We start from the raw sequence: 21,280 nt of genomic DNA, 5'->3' as shown, positions 1-21,280 counted from the left end.
ACTGTCCAGACACTGAGAGAAGGTGGGTGATCCAGGGCTAATTGGACACAAAGGGGAGGGTTAGTTTGAAGGCTGGGTTGCAGACGAGCCAAATGTGATAGCTAGCAGTGCCCTCCGCTGGTTGTTATCTGGAAGGACTCCACAATAAATAATCGACTTCAGAAACACAGCTGGTGAGCGTCCTCTGCCGGACAAGAGGAAGAAGTGGCGACAAGGTTCTGGCTTAAAGGGGCAGGCATGTACAGAAGCCTGACATCGGTAGTGGGGAAAATGCTAGAGTCCATTATAAAAGATGTAATAGCAGAGCACTTGGAAAGCAGTGACAGGATTGGACAAAGTCAACATGGATTTACAAAAGGTAAATCGTGCTTGACTAATCTACGGGAATTTTTTGAGGATGTAACTGGTAAAATAGATAAGGGAGAACCAGTTGATGTGGTGTATTTGGACTTTCAGAAGGCTTTCGATAAGGTCCCGCATAAGAGATTAGCGTGTAAAATTAAGGCACATGGGATTGGGGGCAAGGTATTGACTTGGATAGACAACTGGTTGGCAGATAGAAAGCAAAGAGTTGGAATAAACGTGTTGTTTTCCGAGTGGCAGGCAGTGACTAGTGGGGTACCGCAAGGATCGGTCCTAGGACCCCAGCTGTTCACAATATATATTAATGACCTGGACGAGGGAATTGGATGTAATATCTCCAAATTTGCAGACGACACAAAGCTGGGCGGGAGGGTATGCTGTGAGGAGGATGTCGTGAAACTCCAGTACGATTTGGACAGGTTGGGTGATTGGGCAGAAACATGGCATATGCATTATAATGTGGATAAATGTGAGGTTATCCACTCTGGTGGCAAAAACAGGAAGGCAGATTATTATTTGAATGGCAATAGATTGGAAGTGCAAAGAGACCTGGGTGTTCTTGTGCACCAGTCGCTGAAAGTAAGCATGCAGGTGCAGCAGGCGGTTAAGAAGGCAAATGGTATGTTGGCCTTCGTAGCAAGAGGGTTCGAGTACAGGAACAAGGATGTCTTGCTGCAGTTGTACAGGGCCTTGGTGAGACCGCACCTTGAGTATTGTGTGCAGTTTTGGTCGCCTTATCTGAGGAAGGATGTTCTTGCCGTGGAAGGAGTGCAGCGAAGATTCACCAGGCTGATACCTGGGCTGGCAGGAATGACGTACGAGGAGAGATTGGGTCGATTGGGCTTGTACTCACTGGAGTTTAGAAGATTGAGAGGGGATCTCATTGAAACCTATAAAATTCTGTCAGGCCTGGACAGACTAGATGCAGGAAGGATGTTCCCGATGGCCAGGGAGTCCAGAACTAGGGGTCATAGTCTAAGGATAAGGGGTAAGCCATTCAGGACTGAGATGAGGAGGAATTTCTTCACCCAGAGAGTGGTGAACCTGTGGAATTCTCTACCACAGAAGGCAGTGGAGGCCAATTCATTAAATATATTCAAGAAGGAGTTGGATATATTTCTTAAGGCTAACGGGATCAAGGGATATGGGGAGAAGGCAGGGACAGGGTACTGAATTTGGATGATCAGCCATGATCTCATTGAATGGCAGAGCAGGCTCGAGGGGCCGAATGGCCTACTCCTGCTCCTATCTTCTATGTCTATGTTTCTATGACAGATTCAAAACTGTTCTGTGGTGAGATCCTACACTGTTTCTTTTGTGAATAGCCAAGCTAATGGGAATCAGCAACATATTTCAAAAATCAACAGAGGTGTTTAGAGAGGGTCGATTGGTTCCCCAGTGATTGTAGCTCCAGATTGTACTGATGTGTTTGTCGAACAGAAGTTCTTCAGGTTGGAGGTTTCTCCAGCCCTAGAAATGGACGGCCTAATGGATGATACACAGAAGAATGGAGAGAGAATGGAGGAACTGAAGAAAAGGTTAGTGCTGGAATCAGGATTGCAGAGATCGAGAGCTTAGTTGCTCATCAACCGGAAACATTGGCCCCCGATCTTTACTGGGGTGAGATTTCAAAGCAGGAGAGAGGATTTCTGGTCGGGAGTGGGTTTTTTCAACATCATCTCCACCCGGAAGCCAGCCTGATTGACAGTGGCGGGGGGGAGGGGGGAGGCTGCTGAAAAGGCCGCAGCCCAGGAACAGGGATAGAGATCGCAAGGGTGGGGGGAGGGGGATACAGTGTGGCTTCGAGGGTCGGGGTGTTGGCGAGAGATTGGGGCAGAGATGAGGGCATCGGGAAGGTCGGTGATCACCGGGGGATCAGTGATCGTGGTGCGGGGGGGCGGGGGGAGGTCCGATCATGGGGGGATCTGATTGTGGGGGGGGTCCGATTGCATGGGGGCTCCGATCCCGGGGAATGAAGCAGGTTAGCTTGGGGGCCGGGGGGAAGCACACTTGCTGCTCCTGGCCCACAAGCTGGAAAGGCACTTCCAGCCTGTTCCTGTTCCATGCACCAGTCCTCCCTTTAGCACCCGGGGAAACCCGGCCAGCCAGCGTTAAAGCTGGACAAGAGATAAAATCTGAGGCACACATCCTCATTCAAATATTTAAATCAGCAACCTGCCTCCTGGGAGCGGGTTGGTTGCCTGTCCCCCATCCCACCACCGTTAACACTGGAAGTGGGCTGGCCCGAGGCGGGTTTGACAATTTTTTAATTTTCACATCCCACCCGAAACCCACCCGTTTTGCGGGGTTAGAATTACCCCCAAAGATGCTGCCTGACCTGCTGAGTGTTTCCAGCATTTTCTGTTTTTATTTCTGATTTCCAGCATCCGCAGTATTTGGCTTTTGACTCACTTGCTTACTTGATGTAGCACGGGAATACACAGCTAATAGACTACCAACACCTGACAATTTATGTGCAAGATCCTTGATCAGAACCAAGTAAAATTGGTTCCACATCCCCAATGGCCCAGTGAGGCTATGCCGACTGGGACAGGCCCAGGCCTGATCTCCGACTGTGCGGAGTTAGCTGGCGTCCAACTGGACAGCGGTAACAGGGCTACAGTACCTCTGGGATTGGAAATGGGAAATCAGCCAGGGTTCCCCACTGCTGATTGCTATCCGGCAAACTCTGCTGGAAGCGGATCTGTGTTGATGTTATGAAAGCAGATGATTGGCTGATGCCCCTTGTGGTCAAATAGCCTGCCAACACTAACTGTCAAAGCTCACACATGATTAATGGGTCAGGTACCAGGGAGGGACCAGCATTCAAAGAACTAAAGCCAATGCCTTTAAGAGGAGTGGGAAGAAAAAGAAAATTGTTCTAATTTTTATCCAGTAAAAATGAATGCACCAGAGGACTGACGGTTCCACCCGGCTAATGCAACTTATATCTTTAAGAAACAAATTGTCTACTATTTAGCAGTTTTGATTTAATGAAATCTTTACCTTTTTTTAATAAATTGCTGGTGTCCTGTATTTATTCTTAATTCTTCACACGGTCTTGTGTGGATGAAACTGGTATTGTCCCCCTCTCCCTCAAATCTGCCGTCATCACCCCTCTCCTCAAAAAAACAACCCTTGACCCCTCCGTCCTTGTAAACTACCGCCCCATCTTCAACCTCCCTTTCCTCTCCGAAATCCTGGAACATGTTGTCGCCTCGCAAATCCATGCCCATCTTTCCCGCAACTCCATGTTTGAATCCCTCCAATCAGGTTTCTGCCCTTGTCACAGTACCAAAACGGCTCTCATCAAAGTCACAAATGACATTCTTTGTGACTGTGACAAAGGTGTAAGCTATCCCTCCTCGTCCTTCTTGTCCTGTCTGCAGTCTTTGACATGGTTGACCACTCCATCCTTCTTCAACGCCTCTCCACCGTCGTCCAGCTGGGTGGGACTGCACTCGCCTGGTTCCTTTCAGGAAAGTGGTAGATGGAGTTTAATACAGAGAAGTGTGAGGTGATGCATTTTGGCAGAAGGAACAGGGAGAGGCAATATACACTTAATGGCACAGTTTTAAAGAGTGTGCAGGGGCAGAGGGACCTGGGAGTTAATGTGCATAGGTCCCTGAAGGTAGCAGGACATATTGAGAGAGTGGTTAGCAAAGCATATGGGATCTTGGGCTTCATAAATAGAGGTATTGAGTACAAAAGTAGAGAAGTTATGCTGAATCTTTATAAAGCGCTGGTTAGGCCACAACTGGAGTATTGCATCCAGTTCTGGTCACCACACTTTAGGAAGGATGTGAAGGCCCTTGAGAGGGTGTAGAGGAGATTTACCAGAAGGGTTCCGGGGATTGGGGGATCTTAGCTACAAGGACAGGTTGGAGAAGCTGGATTTGTGTTCATTAGAGCAAAGGAGGTTGAGGGGTGATTTGATAGAGGTGTACAAGATTATGATGCGTTTGGATAGGCTAGATGGGGAAAGGCTTTTCCCACTAGTTGATGGTTCAAGGACTAGGGGACACAGATTTAAGGTTTTGGGCAAGAGATATAGGGGGGATGTGAGGAAAAACTTTTTTACACAGCGAGTGGTGAGGACCTGCAACTCGCTGCCGACAGAAGTGGTGGAAGCGGAGACACTTCTGTTGCCTAGGCCCTAAGCTCTGGAATTCCCTCCCTAAACCTCTCCGTCTCGCTACCTCTCTTTCCTCCTTTAAGTCGCTCCTTAAAATCCATCTCTTTGACCAAGCTTTTGGTCACATGCACTAATTTCTCCTTATGTGGCTCGGTGTCAAATTTCTTTGTCTTTTAATACTCCTGTGAAGCGCCTTGGGATGTTTTACTATGTTAAAGGTGCTATATAAATACAAGTTGTTGTTGTTTACAATAACCCCACCGTAGTAATAGAGATAACCAATCTGGTCACATTAGTGACGTTGCAAACATAGTGGGAAGATTTCCTGAAATTGCTATTGCGAGCAAAACCTTGAAAATTTTGTAAAGCAATGTGTGCTCAGAGGAAATTGACTCCTTGTATATGGAGTTGATTTTCACGGCCTCCTGCCCAGCAGGAACAGGATGATAATGGCAGTGTACCACCTGCTGCCCTCTTCCCAGTCCCAGCCTGGCCACTGCTGTTCTCGCCGGGGCCTTTCACCTGTTTCAGGCGGGAACCTACTTTTAGGACAGTCCCCGCTGCTTACAGTGGGCGCGTCAGTGTTAACGCGATTTCCCCTCTATACACGGTGGATGGTTAATGGTTCCATTAAAAGCCCGTTAATCTCCCCCATCGCTGATTAACTCTCCTGTATTAATCAGGAACACGGGAGGCACTGCTGGAACCCAGCGCTCTATAATTCCAACCCACTCACGCTATTCCCTGGTGCAATGCACACTAATCATTCTGTAAAATTTTTGCACGATTCTCACACTGACAGGACATGGCAAAGAACCACGAACTCCTCACTGGCGCTTCCAGACTGATGCTGTCCGCAGAGATCAGTCAACTTCGCCCAGCTTCTCTTCACCTGAATTCCTCGTCTGGCTCCACACAGAGAAGCATAACAGGTAATTGCACCTTAACAAGGTGCGAACTACTCACTGAACACCTGTTTCTGCCCGAAATAACTGACGCTGTTAGCGCCAACTTGGTCATTTACAATAATGGTAATGACAAATTGGCTAGTGCTATTTACCCAATTTAAACGTGTGCATTTAAGTGATAGGGATTGTATACTAATCAGGATCCTGTGACGTACATAGGATCCCAATGTGATTTTGAGGTACCATTGGGCGGAGATGGGACCACGCACACTACACCCATTGGAACCAGGCATGCAGCAGCCTCACCAGCGGTCCTTAAAGGAACTGCTGCATATTGCTCAGAAAAAAGTAAGTACAAGTTTTTTGTAGGGATTTCTGTGGGGCCGGAAGGAGCACGAAAGTCACATTAATGAGGATATATGATAGACAAAGGAAAGGAAGTTGTAGGTGAAATTTGCAGAGGGGCATGTGTTATGATAAGAGTTATAATTTTAGGAGATTTTAACTCTCAAAAGTTAGGCTGGGATAGGAAAAATGTTTGTGGAAAGGAAATTGAGTTTTTTTGCAGTGTGTTCAGGATTGTTTTCTCAGTCGGTATATTGCTATTCCAACAAGGAAGGCAGCATTGCTTGACCCTGGTTCTGTATAATTAAGCAGAGCGAGTAGACAACCCAGAAGTAAGGCAATGATCACAATATAATTAGGTTCAGTGTAAGAGTTGGAAAAGGAAAATGAAAAGCTGAGGGCCAGGGGTACTTGACTGGAAAAAGCAAATTGTAACAAGTTAATAAGAGACATTGCCCAAACAAAATGGAAGGAAAAGCTGGCAAATAGAATCTCAGATCAGTAATGGGAAAGGTGCAAATCAGGCACATTCCAGTAAGGACAATGGCAGTGCACCGAAGGTTGGGGTCCTAAAGGTGAATAAGGGGAAGTAGATCAAATTTGAAACTGAAAAAAGAACCGACGCAGATAATAAAAATGAAAGCCAGGACAAATATAGAGCATAGATAGGAAAACTACAACAAGGAAGACTAGAAAAGCTAGGAGGATGTATGTACGAAAATGAGCAAAAAGAACAAAAGAGGCAACAACTAGCCATCTTTGTATAGGTATATTATTCTTAATAGGAAAAGCCAGGTAGATGCAGAACCACCAAGAGACAAGGAAGCAAACTTGTATTTGAGAGTCAGGGAACAGAGTGATACTAAATGAGTATGTTGGTTTCAAAGAGGAGGTGGATATTGAGATGTAGAACCATCAGAGGTAGATGGGTGGAGGGGAACTTTACTATGTAAATAGTATTAAAGAAGCTGCTCAACCTTAAGGTAGGCAACTCATCAGGACTGCGTGGTTTACAGCTATGAATCATTAGGGAAGCTAGGGAGGAATAGCAGAGGCTTTGACTATAATTTTCCAAAATTCAGTAGAAGAGAAAATTGTGCCAAAATATGCCATCCTATTCAAAACAGGAGATGAGGACAAGGCAGAAAATTATAGTCTAGTTAGTCTTATTTCAGTTATTAGTAAACCACTCGAGTCTATAATATCTAAAAACAAAGGAATAAAAGGGCCAAATAGAGTGTATGAGAATAGATTAGCAGCTAACATAAAAGAGAAACCAAAAGTCTTTTATAAACATATAAATAGTAAAAAGGTAGTCAAAGGAAGGGTGGGACTGATTAGGAACCAAAAGGGAGATCTTCTTGGGGAGGCAGAGGGCTTGGCTGAGGTTCTAAATGAGTACTTTGCAATTGTCTTCACTAGAGAAGAGGATGCTGCCAATGTAGCAGTAGAGGAGGAGGTCGTAGCAATATTGGATAGGATAAAAATAGATAAAAATAGGAGGTACTTAAAAAGTTGGCAGACCTCAAAGTAGAACAATCACTTGGTCCAGATCTTAGCATCATAGAATCATAGAATGCTTACAGCACAGAATGTGGCCATTCGGTCCGTCGAGCCCGTGCTGGCTCTCTGCAAGAGCACTTCAGCTTGTCCCACTCCCTTGCCCTTTCCCCATCGCCTTGCAAATTTCTTTCCTTCAGATACTTATCCAATTCCCTTTTGAAAGCCATGACTGAATCTGCCTCCACCACCCTTTCAGGCAGTGCATTCCAGACACTCGCTGCGTATAAAAGTTTTTCCACATGTCGCCTTTGGATCTTCTACCAGTCACCTTAAATCTGTGTCCTCTGGTTCATGACCCTCCGCCAATGGGAACAGTTTCTCTCTATCTACTCTGTCTAGACCCCTCATCTTGGATGGTAGCGAAAAATGTGCATCGGCCGCCCGTTTCACCTGTCTGAGATCCGATAACTCAGCACAGACTGCAGATTAAACCAGGGGCTGAAACCTGTCCTGGGCAGGAGCTCGATTTTCTTCTCTGTTGACTCCAATGGAACCGGGCGGAGTGTAAAACTGGCGGCCGATCCGCTGTCGCACGATTTGTGCTGCCGTCCAAGACAAATTTCACCCATTGGGTCCTTCCTGGTCTGTATGGTTCAGTTCCACAACACAGGAGAACTTACCAACTGAGACAACCGTGGATTTTCAGACACATTTTTAAACAAAGAGTAATTTTGACTTTGGCGGATAGTATAAAACGGGTGATATCCGATCAGCCGCTCGTTATACATCTCTCCCGATTTTCATTTCTATTGGAGAGATGTATAACGGGCGGCTGATCTGACATCACAGCAAAGTCAAAATTACCCCGAGGTGTGGGCCTGCTAATGGAAGCTGCCTTTTACAGTGAGAACAAGGAAAGAGTTTTGGGAGTGAGGCTGAATTGTAACATACAGAACAAGCCACTCCTGACACGTCACCAATGTTATTGCTGTATTACTGGGGAATTTATCAGCCTCACAGTCTGAGCGCTGGTGTGGCGTACCGATCACAGAAAGGACACAATCCGCTTTTCGGTCCGTAGACTATAAATCAGGCGTCATGCCTTTAAGAAGGATCACACCTTTAAGAAACTCGATCTGCAACATAGTTAAGCCCAGAGCGGGGGAGGAGCAGTCGAAGCTGTGGACTGATGAAAGGCAGTCGGACTTGGTGTAGGCTCTGACGCCATTTTGTGTTCAACATGCAGTCTCAACAATTAAACCTTTTCTGTTGAACCTCTCCGAGTTCAGTATTTTTTGCTAGGAGTACGTAGACTCCTACATTGGTGACCCCGACGCTCAGGACGACTCCTAAGCGTAACCATGGCTGACACAAACGCAGTTTCTGTGAAGCTGCCGGAGTTCTGGGAGAACCTAGCCACCGCCTGGTTCCTTCAAGACGAATCGCAATTCCGACTCCGCGGCATCACCACCGACGCAATGATGTACGACTACCTCCTCGCCTCCCTGGGCAGCTCCACAATCACGAAAGTCTGGACAACACTACAAAACCCTTCGGAGGAAGGCAAGTATGCACATCTCAAGGCCGCGCTCCTTAAAAAATTCACAGCCTCCCAATTTTTGTGCAACTGCCACCTCCTCGACCTCCCGGGCCTCGGTGACTCCACGCCGTCAGACTTGCTCTCACACATGCTTGCTCTGACCGACGAGAAACTGCCCGGCTCCCTCTTCCGCCCGCTCTTTATCCGCCAACTACCTCCCAGCATCCGCCCGGCGATTGTGGCGTCCAGCCTCACGGACCTTGAGGCCCTGGCCGACGAAGCCGATAAGCTCCTGTCCGCCAGCTGCAACCACGCCGTCACCCCCGACCTGGCCTCCGCAGCGTCGGCGCGCGCTCCACCCTCTATCGCGCGGCCACACAGCTCGGCCACGAGGCCCCCCAGGCCCCCACGTCCCCCAAGCCCTCCGACCCAGGGCTACTGCTACTTCCATATCCGGTTCGGCGCACGGGCACGCCGCTGCAGCCATCCCTGCACGTTTCCAACTGCCCCCACACCGGCCTACACGATGGCCATGGGGCAAGCAGGCGCGCTGCTGTACGTTACGGACAGCGCCTCCGGACGTCGTTTCCTATGCGACACGGGCGCGCAGCGCAGCATCATCCCCGCGTCCGCCCTCGAGATCCAGCGAGGTGGCCGCGGCCCTGCGCTGGCTGCCGCCAACGGCACCGACATCCGGACGTATGGCACCCGCACTGTCACCATCGACCTCGCAGGCCGCCGCTACCACTGGGAGTTTATCACCGCCAAGGTGCTCTCCCCGCTCCTTGGTGCAGATTTCCTGTGCACCCACGGCCTGTTGGTCGACATGCCTCAGCGCCGCCTCGTGGACATGAACACCATGTCACCTATCCCGGGCGCCATGGCCCCCCCCCAACCCGCCGAAATGGCGTGGCAGTGCCGCGCCCACTCAACAGACGACTACTCAGCACTCCTGGCTGAGTTCCCAGCCCTCACCAACCTGACCTTCTCCGCGAAAGTTGCTAAGCACGGGGTAGAACACTTCATCCCCACCACAGGCCCACCGGTGTATGCCCACGCCCGCAGGCTGGACCCGGCCAAGCTGGAGATCGCGCGGGCCGAGTTCGCCACAATGGAACAGCTCGGCATCATCCGCCACTCCAACAGCCCCTGGGCCTTCCCACTCCATATCGTCACCAAACCCGACAGGGGATGGCGCCCCTGCGGGGACTACCGGCGCCTAAACGACGCCACCACGCCGGATCGGTACCCCATACCGCACATTCAAGACTTCTCGGCTAGACTGGCCGGCCGCTCAGTCTTCTCCAAAGTTGACCTGGTGCGCGGTTACCATCAGGTGCCAGTCCACCCCACGGACGTTCCCAGGACGGCCATAATCACCCCTTTTGGGCTATTTGAGTTCCTCCGAATGCCCTTCGGCCTCAAAAACACGGCCCAGGCCTTCCAGCGGCTCATGGACTCGGTCCTCCGGGACCTGAAGTTCCTCTTTGTCTACCTGGATGACATCCTGGTAGCTAGTTCCTCCAAGCAGGAACACATCGAGCACCTCCGCACCCTGTTCCAGTGGCTCAGTGAGCACGGGCTCATCATCAGCCCAGCCAAGTGCCAATTCGGCCTCAGCAGGATCGAATTCCTCGGCCACCACATCACGCAGGACGGAGCCATTCCCCTGCCCGCCAAGGTGCAAGCCGTCCAGCAGTTCCCCCGGCCTACCACCATCAAAGGCCTCCAGGAGTTCTTGGGGGTGATCAACTTTTACAACCGCTTCATTCCCGGAGCGGCCTCCCTCATGTGGCCCTATACGAAGCCCTCCGGGGTAAGAAAGACAGAATGGCGATCGAGTGGTCGGCGGACATGTTGACCGCTTTCGACTCCACCAAAAAGGCGCTCGCCGACGCCACCATGCTCGCTCACCCACAGCCCAACGCCAGGATGGCCCTCACCACGGACGCATCCGACCACGCGGTCGGCGCCGTGTACGAACAGTGGGTTGACGGGGCCTGGCAACCGCTGGCCTTTTTCAGCCGCCAACTGCGCCCCCCGGAGGCCAAATACAGCGCCTTTGACCGCGAGCTCCTCGCACTGAACCTGGCAGTCCGCCATTTTAGATTTCTTCTGGAGGGCCGCCCCTTCACCGCGTTTGTCGACCACAAACCCCTGACATTCGCGATGGCGAAATCTGCGGACCCGTGGTCAGCCAGGCAGCAACGCCAGCTCGCCGCGGTGTCCGAATTCACCACGGACATCCGGCACGTCTCCGGTCGAGACAACGTGGTGGCCGACTGCCTATCCCGCCCCACCGTCCACGGCGCCCACCTGGCAGTGGACTATGCTCAACTGGCAGCGGAGCAACGCACCGACCCCGATCTGCTCTCCGCGCCCACAACCCTCCCAGGGCTGCGACTGACCGACGTCGCCTGCGGCCCATCCACCGTCACAGTCAAATGCGACACCTCCTTGGCGCAACCCCGCCCCGTAGTCCCGGCGTCCTGGCGAAAACGGGTGTTCGACATCGTCCACGGCCTCTCACACCCCGGCACCCGCGCATCCATTAGACTGGTGGCCAACCGATTTGTCTGGCACGGCCTGCGCAAAGATGTGCGCGTCTGGTCCAGATCCTGCATAGCTTGCCAGCGTGCCAAAATCCACCAGCACGTCAAAGCCCCACTCGAGGAGTTCACCGTGCCAGAAAGAAGGTTTGACCACGTCCACATCGACCTCGTCGGCCCCCTGCTGCCATCACAAGGTCAAACGCACCTGCTGACAATCGTGGACCGTACCACCCGCTGGCCTGAGGCCATTCCACTTACGTCCACCACCACCGCCGATATCGCGAGGGCGTTCATCGGTACCTGGGTCACTCGGTTCGGCGTCCCCTCCGACATGACGTCGGATAGAGGCCCGCAGTTCACCTCTGGTCTGTGGGCCGCCATCGCCCGAAACTTCGGGGTGGCCGTTCACCACACTACGGCTTACCACCCCCAAGCCAACGGACTGTGTGAGCGATTCCACAGGTCCATGAAGGCGTCCCTCCGCGCCAGCCTCGAGGACGAGGCTTGGATCGACCGCCTCCCGTGGGTGCTACTTGGCCTACACTCAAGGAAGACCTGCAAGCCTCGGCGGCGGAACTCGTGTACGGCCAGCCGCTGCGCGTACCCGGAGAGTTCCTGCCCACTGCCACGACCCCCTGGTCGGCTGACCAGCAACGCCGCGCGTTCGCCAACCGAGCACAACAGTTCTCTCCGGTACCCACCGGCCGGCACGGCGAACCAGCAACCCGTGTACAACCTAGCCTGCACATGGCCAAATTTGTTTTCGTGCACCATGACGCCCACCGAGGACCTCTACGGCCCCCATACGACGGACCCTACAAGGTACTCCAGACGGGGAACAAGCTCTTCCTCCTCGAAGTGGGCGGCAGAACTGACAAGGTGTCGGTCGACCGGCTCAAGCTGGCGCACCTAGAGCCCGACGAACCCGTTCAAGTGGGCCAACCCCCACCGCGGGGCAGACTGCCTAAGAGCCCGACGCGTCCGACCGCCCCGCTCCCGACACCAACCGCCAAGAGCCGTTCCGGCCGTGCCACCAAGCCGCCACGCCGGTTCGTACACTCCCTACTAGCGGATTCTGGGGGGAGCTGTGTAGCGTACCGATCACAGAAAGGACACAATCCGCTTTTCGGTCCGTAGACTATAAATCAGGCGTCATGCCTTTAAGAAGGATCACACCTTTAAGAAACTCGATCTGCAACATAGTTAAGCCCAGAGCGGGGGAGGAGCAGTCGAAGCTGTGGACTGATGAAAGGCAGTCGGACTTGGTGTAGGCTCTGACGCCATTTTGTGTTCAACATGCAGTCTCAACAATTAAACCTTTTCTGTTGAACCTCTCCGAGTTCAGTATTTTTTGCCAGGAGTACGTAGACACCTACACTGGAATCATTTATAAAATGGCTGCCCCAGGTGTTCAGACTTCCCTGGAGCTGACACTCAGGGAGTTAATGATGTCTAAATCCATCACAATGTTGGAACGAAGAAACAATTCCAGAATCAATTAGCTGCTTTTTGTCTTCAGCATTTAATATTTCTGCCTAAAGTAATCAAAAATATCTTCAGAATACAGCATAAAAAGATCTGAACTCGCTGCTCAAACAGCAGATCCACCTGAAGGTGCAGAGTCATTCAGCGCGTTCAACAGTGATCAGAGTGGACACCAAGAGGCTGAGACTCTGCTTAACTGTGTCTGTCCTACTCGGGCTTGTAATTGTGGCAACAGGAGCAGATCAAGAGATGGCTGATTTCTGCCATGAAGTTTACTGCCTTGAGCCCTTAGGGACCATTTCATTCAAAGTCAGTATAGTCAGGAGCCCACTGTTTGCTGCCATGTTTGTGCCAGCTCATTTTACTTTTGTCACTGAGAGACAGAAAGACATTTTGTCAGTGCTTGATTTTGTGTCTTGTGGAAACATTTAAGTCATGTTTTACCGAGGGGGAGAAACCTGCTTTAAGAAATTATGTTAAAATCTACCTTCTGTTCCAAAAAGGATCTTTCATCTAATTGATAAAAACATTCCTGCTTGTCCATTCAATGAGAGGCTTGATACAGTCCCATCATTAAATTATCTCATCAATAATTCCCATAATTAGTGATGTGTATCAGGAAATTGAAGTTTTATTGCCTCCAAAATAATGTCTCTTTGCTTCCTGACATAATACACCAATCCGAATCTTTGCTCCTTACACCAAAACATATTCCCATTTAATTTCTAGATTTTCATTTGTTTGCCTGATATAAAACTTGGGAACCAATCATTTAACCCCTTTTGATCTAATTAATTAAACCAAAACCTCCATACAAAGTACACATAATTGCCTTTGTGATCAATTGTTTCTTATAGTCTTTGTTGTTCTGATACAACATCTCCTGTCTGCCTATTTATTCCTTTAAACAGTCCCTTTAATTGCTTGTACATGGTTTATCATGTTCCCACATTCTCCTTATGTCAATTCACCTGATTTCCTTCCCAAATTGCACTTAGTAAAATCGTGTACCATTTCTCTTAGCACTGGATGATGAAATTCTACAATCATACGCTTACATCAATCGGAAAGCAAAGGTACCAAGAAAAATTTAACAGAGTAGGAAAATTTGTGTGACATCAATACTTTCAAACACACTTCCTCCAATTGCCATCAAACTCAGGGGTATTTTAAGATCTCAGTTTTAACTGTTCGATTTGTTCTTGCGGGTGTTATGGGATATGGAAATTCTGTTCTATCCCGAACATTGTGCACATTTCTTTCATGACCCAGCCCACAAAGCATTGTCCATTATCACCAGCGATCGCCTCCAACTCCCGACTTCAAAAGAACTTGTTCCACAAGAATTTTCGCAGTAGTGAGCCTGGTGGTATCGCTTCGAGCTGAAACTTATAAACCTAATACAACTTGTCTTTACATTCAGCAATTCAAGGTGGCAAGTAGAAGTAAGGGGTTAATTACTTGTTCACTGTGAAAAGCCCTTGGGGGTGGGGAGGAGTCAGCCAGCACAGTGGCAGTTTCAGACGTGCTGTTTAAGTCAATAATAAAACTGCTTTGAAAAAGATCAAATTGTAACTTTGTAATTCTCCAAAGCTGCCTTTTTATCCTCTTTAAAAAATCTTTTCGTGAATTTCAACAGCGGTATATTATAAATTGGGGTCAAAATAAATCCACACCAGTGTCTTTGTATTGGCCCCGATTTTGCGGTCCACGATGACGGCGAACTGGCAGTGTTTGCCATCATTTTGCCTTTGAAACTAACTGAACTTCATGATTTAGCCTAATGCAGAAATCCAGAAGTTGCGGTCTGTCATTCACTGCTCCTCCACAGGCTGCGCTGTCCCCCTCCCCCCCCCCCCGCGGCCCACCACACAGAGCTGGCAATCAGTGTACTGCCCCTCCGACAGTGCAGCACTCCCTCAGTACTGCCCCGCCGACAGTGCAGCACTGCCTCCAGTATTACCCCTCCGACAGTGCAGCGCTCTCTCCAGTACTGCCCATCCGACAGTGCAGCGCTCTCTCCAGTACTGCCCCTCCAACAGCGCAGCGCTACCTCAGTACTGCCCCTCCGACAGCGCAGCACTACCTCAATACTGCCCCGCCGACAGTGCAGCACTGCCTCCAGTATTACCCCTCCGACAGTGCAGCGCTCTCTCCAGTACTGCCCATCCGACAGTGCAGTGCTCCCTCAATACTGGCCCTACAACAGTGCAGTGCTCTCTCAGTACTGGCCCTGCAACAGGACGGCGCTCCCTCAGTAATGCCCCTCTGACAGTGCAGCGCTCCCTCAGTACTGCCCCTGCAACAGTGCAGTGCTCCCTCAGTACTTGTTATTGACAGTGCAGCGCTCCCTCAGTACTGCCCCTCCGACAGTGCAGCACAGTACTGGCCCCTCCGTCAGTGCGGCGCTCCCTCAGTAATGCCCCTCTGACAGTGCAGCGCTCCCTCAGTACTGCCCCTGCAACAGTGCAGCGCTCCCTCAGTACTTGTTATTGACAGTACAGCTCTCCCTCAGTACTGCCCCTCCGACAGTGCAGCACAGTACTGGCCCCTCCGTCAGTGCGGCGCTCCCTCAGTACTGCCCCTCTGACAGTGCAGCACACCCTTCAGTACTGCCCCTGCAACAGTGCTGCACTCCCTCAGTACTCGTTATCGATAGTGCAGTGCTGCCTCAGTACTACCCCTCCGCCAGTGCGGCACTCCCTCAGTACTGTCCCTCTGACAGTGCAGCGCTCCCTTAGTACTGCCCCTCTGACAGTGCAGCAGTCCCTCAGTACTGCCCCTGGAACAGTGCAGCGCTCCCTCAGTACTGCCCCTCCGACAGTGCAGCACTCGCTCAGTGCCGTGCTTCCAGCGTACTGCCCCTCTACCAGTGCGGTGCTCCCTCAGTACTGCCCCTCTGACAGTGCAGTGCTCCCTCAGTACTGGCCCTCCGACAGTGCAGCACATCCTCAGTACTGTTCCTCCGACAGTGTAGCGCTCCCTCAGTACTGCCTCTCTGATAGTGCAGCGCTCCCGCCGACAGTGCAGCACTCCCACAGCACTGCCCTTCTGACAGTGCAGCGCTCCCTCCAGCACTGCTCCTCTGACAGTGCAGCGCTGCCTCAGTACTGCCCCTCTGACAGTGCAGCGCTGCCTCAGTACTGCCCCTCTGACAGTGCTGCGCTCCCTCCAGTACTGCCCCTCCGAAAGTACAGCACTCCCACAGCACTGCCCTTCTGACAGTGCAGCGCTCCCTCCAGTACTGCCCCTCCGACAGTTCACCATTCCCACAGTACTGCCCCTCCGACAGTGCAGCACTCCCTCAATACTGCCCCTCCGACAGTGCAGCGCTCCCTCAGTACTGGCCCTGCAACAGTGCAGCGCTGTCTCAGTAGTGGCCCTGCAACAGTGCGGTGCTCCCTCAGTAATGCCCCTCCGACACTGCAGCGCTCCCTCAGTAATGCCCGTCCGACAGTGCGGCGCTCCCTCAGTACTGCCCCTCCGACAGTGTAGCGCTCCCTCAGTAATGCCCCTCCGACAGTGCGGTGCTCCCTCAGTACTGCCTCTCCGACAGTGCGGCGCTCCCTCAGTACTGCCCCTCCGACAGTGCGGCGCTCCCTCAGTACTGCCCCTCCGACAGTGCAGCACAGTACTGGCCCCTCCACCAGTGCGGCGCTCCCTCATTACTGCCCCACTGACAGTGCAGCGCTCCCTCAGTACTGCCCCTCCGACAGTACGGCGCTCCCTCAGTACTGGCCCCTCCACCAGTGCGGCGTTCCCTCAGTACTGCCCCTCCGACAGTGCGGCGATCCCTCAGTATTGCCCCTCCAACAGTGCAGCGATCCCTCAGTACTGCCCCTCCGACAGTACTGCCCCTCCAACAGTGCAGCGATCCCTCAGTACTGCCCCTCCGACAGTGCAGCAATGAACGGATACGTCTTAAACGTGAACTAATGTGGTAGGTTGGGGTTAGAGTAACACTTTTGGGGGGAATGGAATTTACTTGCACCTTAAGCACATTTTGCAAAGATAATAAGACGTATTATATCTGGGAGGGCTTGTATCAATGAGCTGTGTTATATTTTTACCCTGTCTCAGTCATGTGTTCTATAACTCCATCACATTTTCTGTATTTCAACTAAAGAGAAACAGCAAGAGAGAGAGAAAGAGAGGGGGAGAGAGAATGAGAGATTGTATTGAAGGGCAGTACAGTTGCCACGATTACCCTCCCATGGGCGTATGATCATTTTTAGAAAGTGCAATCTAGGTCACGGAACACTTTCCAGCAATGCTACAGGAGACCTGCTGGTATTTTCAGATGGTCTTTCTTGGCACATCACTAAGTGATATTGCATTCTTCTGCATAGTTTCTTATCTATCGTAACTTCCTTATTGTCTCAGCACATTTTTCATTGCTTTGTTATTTAAGTGCTGTATATTTTGCATTTCAGGTTTTACAGAAGTAGGCAACAAGATGGAGATTAATGAGGAAGAGTTTTCCGAAAGAATTACAGAAACAAGCCATTCGGCCCGTCAGCTCCATGGCGGTGTTTATGCTCCACACGAGCCTGCTCCCACCCCTCTTCATCTCACCCCGTCAACATATCCTTCTATTCCTTTCTCCCTCAGGTGCTTATCTAGCTTCCCCTTAAATGTATCTATGCTATTCGCCTCAACCACTCCCTGTGGTAGTGAGTTCCACATTCTTACCACTCTCTGGGTAAAGAAGTGTTAGCGGATTTCCCTGTGGTTACCATCGCAACAAAGATTGCCCTTCAGTACTCACAAACTTTCTCTCTCCCTCTTTCTATCTTTATCCCTCAATCTCCCTCAAGTAAATTCCCTCCCCCAAAAAAGTGTTATTGTCACCCCAACCCATGCCCGTTCATTGCTGCACTGGCAGAGGGGCGGCACTGAGGGAGCGCGGCACTGGCGGAGGGGCAGTACTGAGGGAGCGCTGCACTGGTGGAGGGGCGGCACTGAGGGAGCGCTGCACTGGCGGAGGGGCGGCACTGAGGGAGCGCTGCACTGTCGGAGGGGCAGTACTGAGGGAGCGCTGCACTGTCGGAGGGGCAGTACTGAGGGAGCGCCGCACTGTCGGAGGGGCAGTACCGAGGGAGCGCCGCACTGTCGGAGGGGCAGTACTGAGGGAGCGCTGCACTGTCGGAGGGGCAGTACTGAGGGAGCGCTGCACTGTCGGAGGGGCAGTACCGAGGGAGCGCCGCACTGTCGGAGGGGCAGTACCGAGGGAGCGCCGCACTGTCGGAGGGGCAGTACTGAGGGAGCGCTGCACTGTCGGAGGGGCAGTACTGAGGGAGCGCTGCACTGTCGGAGGGGCAGTACTGAGGGAGCGCCGCACTGTTGGAGGGGCGGCACTGAGGGAGCACTGCACTGTCGGAGGGGCGCCACTGAGGGAGCGCTGCACTGTCGGAGGGGCAGTACTGAGGGAGCGCTGCACTGTCGGAGGGGCAGTACTGAGGGAGCGCTGCACTGTCGGAGGGGCAGTACTGAGGGAGCGCCGCACAGTCGGAGATGCAGTACTGAGGGAGCGCTGCACTGTCGGAGATGCAGTACTGAGGGAGCACTGCACTGTCGGAGATGCAGTACTGAGGGAGCGCTGCACTGTCGGAGATGCAGTACTGAGGGAGCACTGCACTGTCGGAGATGCAGTACTGAGGGAGCACTGCACTGTCGGAGATGCAGTACTGAGGGAGCGCTGCACTGTCGGAGATGCAGTACTGAGGGAGCGCTGCACTGTCGGAGATGCAGTACTGAGGGAGCGCTGCACTGTCGGAGATGCAGTACTGAGGGAGCGCTGCACTGTCGGAGATGCAGTACTGAGGGAGCGCTGCACTGTCGGAGATGCAGTACTGAGGGAGCGCCGCACTGTCAGAGGGGCAGTACTGAGGGAGCGCTGCACTGTCGGAGATGCAGTACTGAGGGAGCGCTGCACTGTCGGAGATGCAGTACTGAGGGAGCGCTGCACTGTCGGAGATGCAGTACTGAGGGAGCGCTGCACTGTCGGAGATGCAGTACTGAGGGAGCGCTGCACTGTCGGAGATCTATAATCATGTGTAAGGATTAAATGTAGAAGTTTATAATCATTAACTGCATACAATGATAACCTGAATTATGTATAACATGTAACCCTTTTTCTTATGCTTAAAAATCTGTGAGTAGGCTTTCACCAGACAACCTGGGGTGAGCAAGAGATTGCCACGGTCGAATAGACTGCAGTTAGCCTGGGAACCAAGGTCAGCTGCAGTTGCCATTGCATTAGAATGTTATAACCTCTGTGTTGAGTCTGTGTGTCCCAGTTATGTTTATTATAAATCACTGGACACAGACAACAAGAATAACTTTAACAGGTCTTTACTATTCGGAGGTCAGGGCTAAACTGCCCAGCAAATCACTACACAACGTTTATATACCGGTGTGGTCACCACCGGTATTACAGTATACAGCAGCCAAGAGAAAGTAGTACATCTCTTAAGGTAGTTCTCTTAAGGTGGAACAGGTTACATACACCACAATCCTCCCTTTTTAGCTTAACAGTGTATATCCCCATTTAACATAACATAATAACATATATATATATGTATATACAACTTCATGCAAAACAGTTCAAAGATTCAGTCTCTGAGGAGGCCTCCTGATCCGAGTTGGATAACGCCTTTCAGGGGTCTCTGATTCTCGTTGCTGGGGTGACTCATCTAGTTGATCCCTTATGGATTGGACATCATCATCAGGTACATTCACTTCTGAGGTAGATGCTTCAGGTTCACTAACTTCTTCCACGGTTGTCTCTGCCGTAACCCTGGGTTCGACCCTTGTTCTCGATTCTACCAGTTGGTCAGCATGACGTCGTATTACATTTTCACCAATATCTACCGTGTACATCAGGGGTCCTTGTCTGGCCCGAATTGTTCCAGATTGCCATTTCTCATTTTTATAGTCCCGGGCTAACACTGGTTGTCCTATTTCGAAACTCCGAGTGGTCTTGTTATTTATATGCTGGAACTGTTTGTTTTCGACTTCCCTCCGCACATTTGGTTTTAACAAGTCCAACCTGGACCGCAACCTCCTGTTATAGAACATCATGGCAGGACTTTGGTTTGTCACTGCATGAGTGGCGTTTCGATATACCAGTAGGAAATTGTCCACCTTGTGTTGTAGTGGAATCTGATCTTCGCTCATGGCCTTTATTGCTTTTTTGAACGTTTGTACAAATCTCTCGGCCAACCCGTTTGTAGCCGGATGATATGGGGCAGAGGTATAATGTTTCACCCCATTCTTCTTCATGAATTTTTGGAATTCTTCTGACACGATCTGCAGTCCGTTGTCTGAACATATTTGTTCTGGCAATCCATTTCTTGCAAATATCGTTCTTAGCACCGCGATCGTCTTTTCCGAGGTAGTGGTAGTCATCTTAATCACTTCTGGCCATTTAGAATGTGCGTCCACCGCAATTAAAAACATGGAGTCCATGAATGGACCAGCAAAGTCAATATGTACACGTTGCCATGGGGTTGAAGGCCATTCCCATGGATGCAGCGGTGCAATCGGAGGTGCATTTTGAACTTTTTGGCATCCTGAGCAGCTTTTCGTCAGATCCTCTATCTGTTGGTCGATACCCGGCCACCACACATAAGCCCATCAAGGCTTTTCATCTTGACTCCCCCCAGATGACCTTCATGCAGTTCCTTTAGAACTCTCTCTCTTAACTTAGGAGGAATAATCACCCTTGTTCCATACATCAATGTTCCTTGACAGACGGACAGCTGTTCTCGTCTTGCTGAGAATGCCGGTAACAGTGGATCACCATGTGCTGGCCATCCCTTCACTGTCAATTCGTAGACCCGGGACAGTGTCGGGTCGTTCCTGGTTTCTCTTTCAATACTTGCATTGGTGACTGGTAAACATTCGATGATGGTCGAGTGAAATAACTCAACAGGGTCAACCGTCGGTGCCTCCTCCGCTGTAGGTAGTGGCAGGCGCGACAGCCCATCAGCATTACCATGCTGCTTTGTACCTTTGAATTCAATCTGATATTGATGTGCCCCTAGGAAAAGGGACCATCTCTGGAGCCTGTAGGATTCGCAAAATTGGATTTCATATTAATAAGGATCAATGGGCAGAAGAGGCCATGATTTTAAAGACTGTTTTAAAAGAAGCCCAGAAAAAGGGGCATACAAAATGGCCACTGTATCATGTGACCAGCTTATTGGGACACTTTAAAATGGTTCCTGCACAACCTCAGACAACTATGTGGATTGAACCCATAGCAAGTTCTGGAAGCTGTTTCTGAGAGAACAAAGCCAGACCCACAGGCATGCATATGGATTAGATGCAGATCCACTCAAGATCTGGCTGGAGACAGAGGCCATCTAAATGTTGACCCAGATGAAAGAGACAATAACTTATTCATGAGGACAACACCAAGGGCTCGGTAACAGGATTAGCACGA

At 51.0% G+C, this 21,280-nt stretch overlaps 1 pseudogene; it reads left to right on the top strand.

Moving 5' to 3' along the window:
* Nucleotides 1-5,303: 5,303 nt before the first annotated feature.
* Nucleotides 5,304-21,280, top strand: part of LOC147113010 (uncharacterized) — a 182,848-nt pseudogene continuing 166,871 nt past the window's right edge.

Source organism: Somniosus microcephalus, chromosome 9 (genome assembly GCF_052327205.1).
Source record: "Somniosus microcephalus isolate GS21.2 chromosome 9, FLI_Smic_1.0, whole genome shotgun sequence".
Classification (NCBI taxonomy): Eukaryota; Metazoa; Chordata; class Chondrichthyes; order Squaliformes; family Somniosidae; genus Somniosus; species Somniosus microcephalus.
Note: the sequence above shows the minus strand (reverse complement) of the source record. Positions and strands in the feature narration are given on the sequence as shown.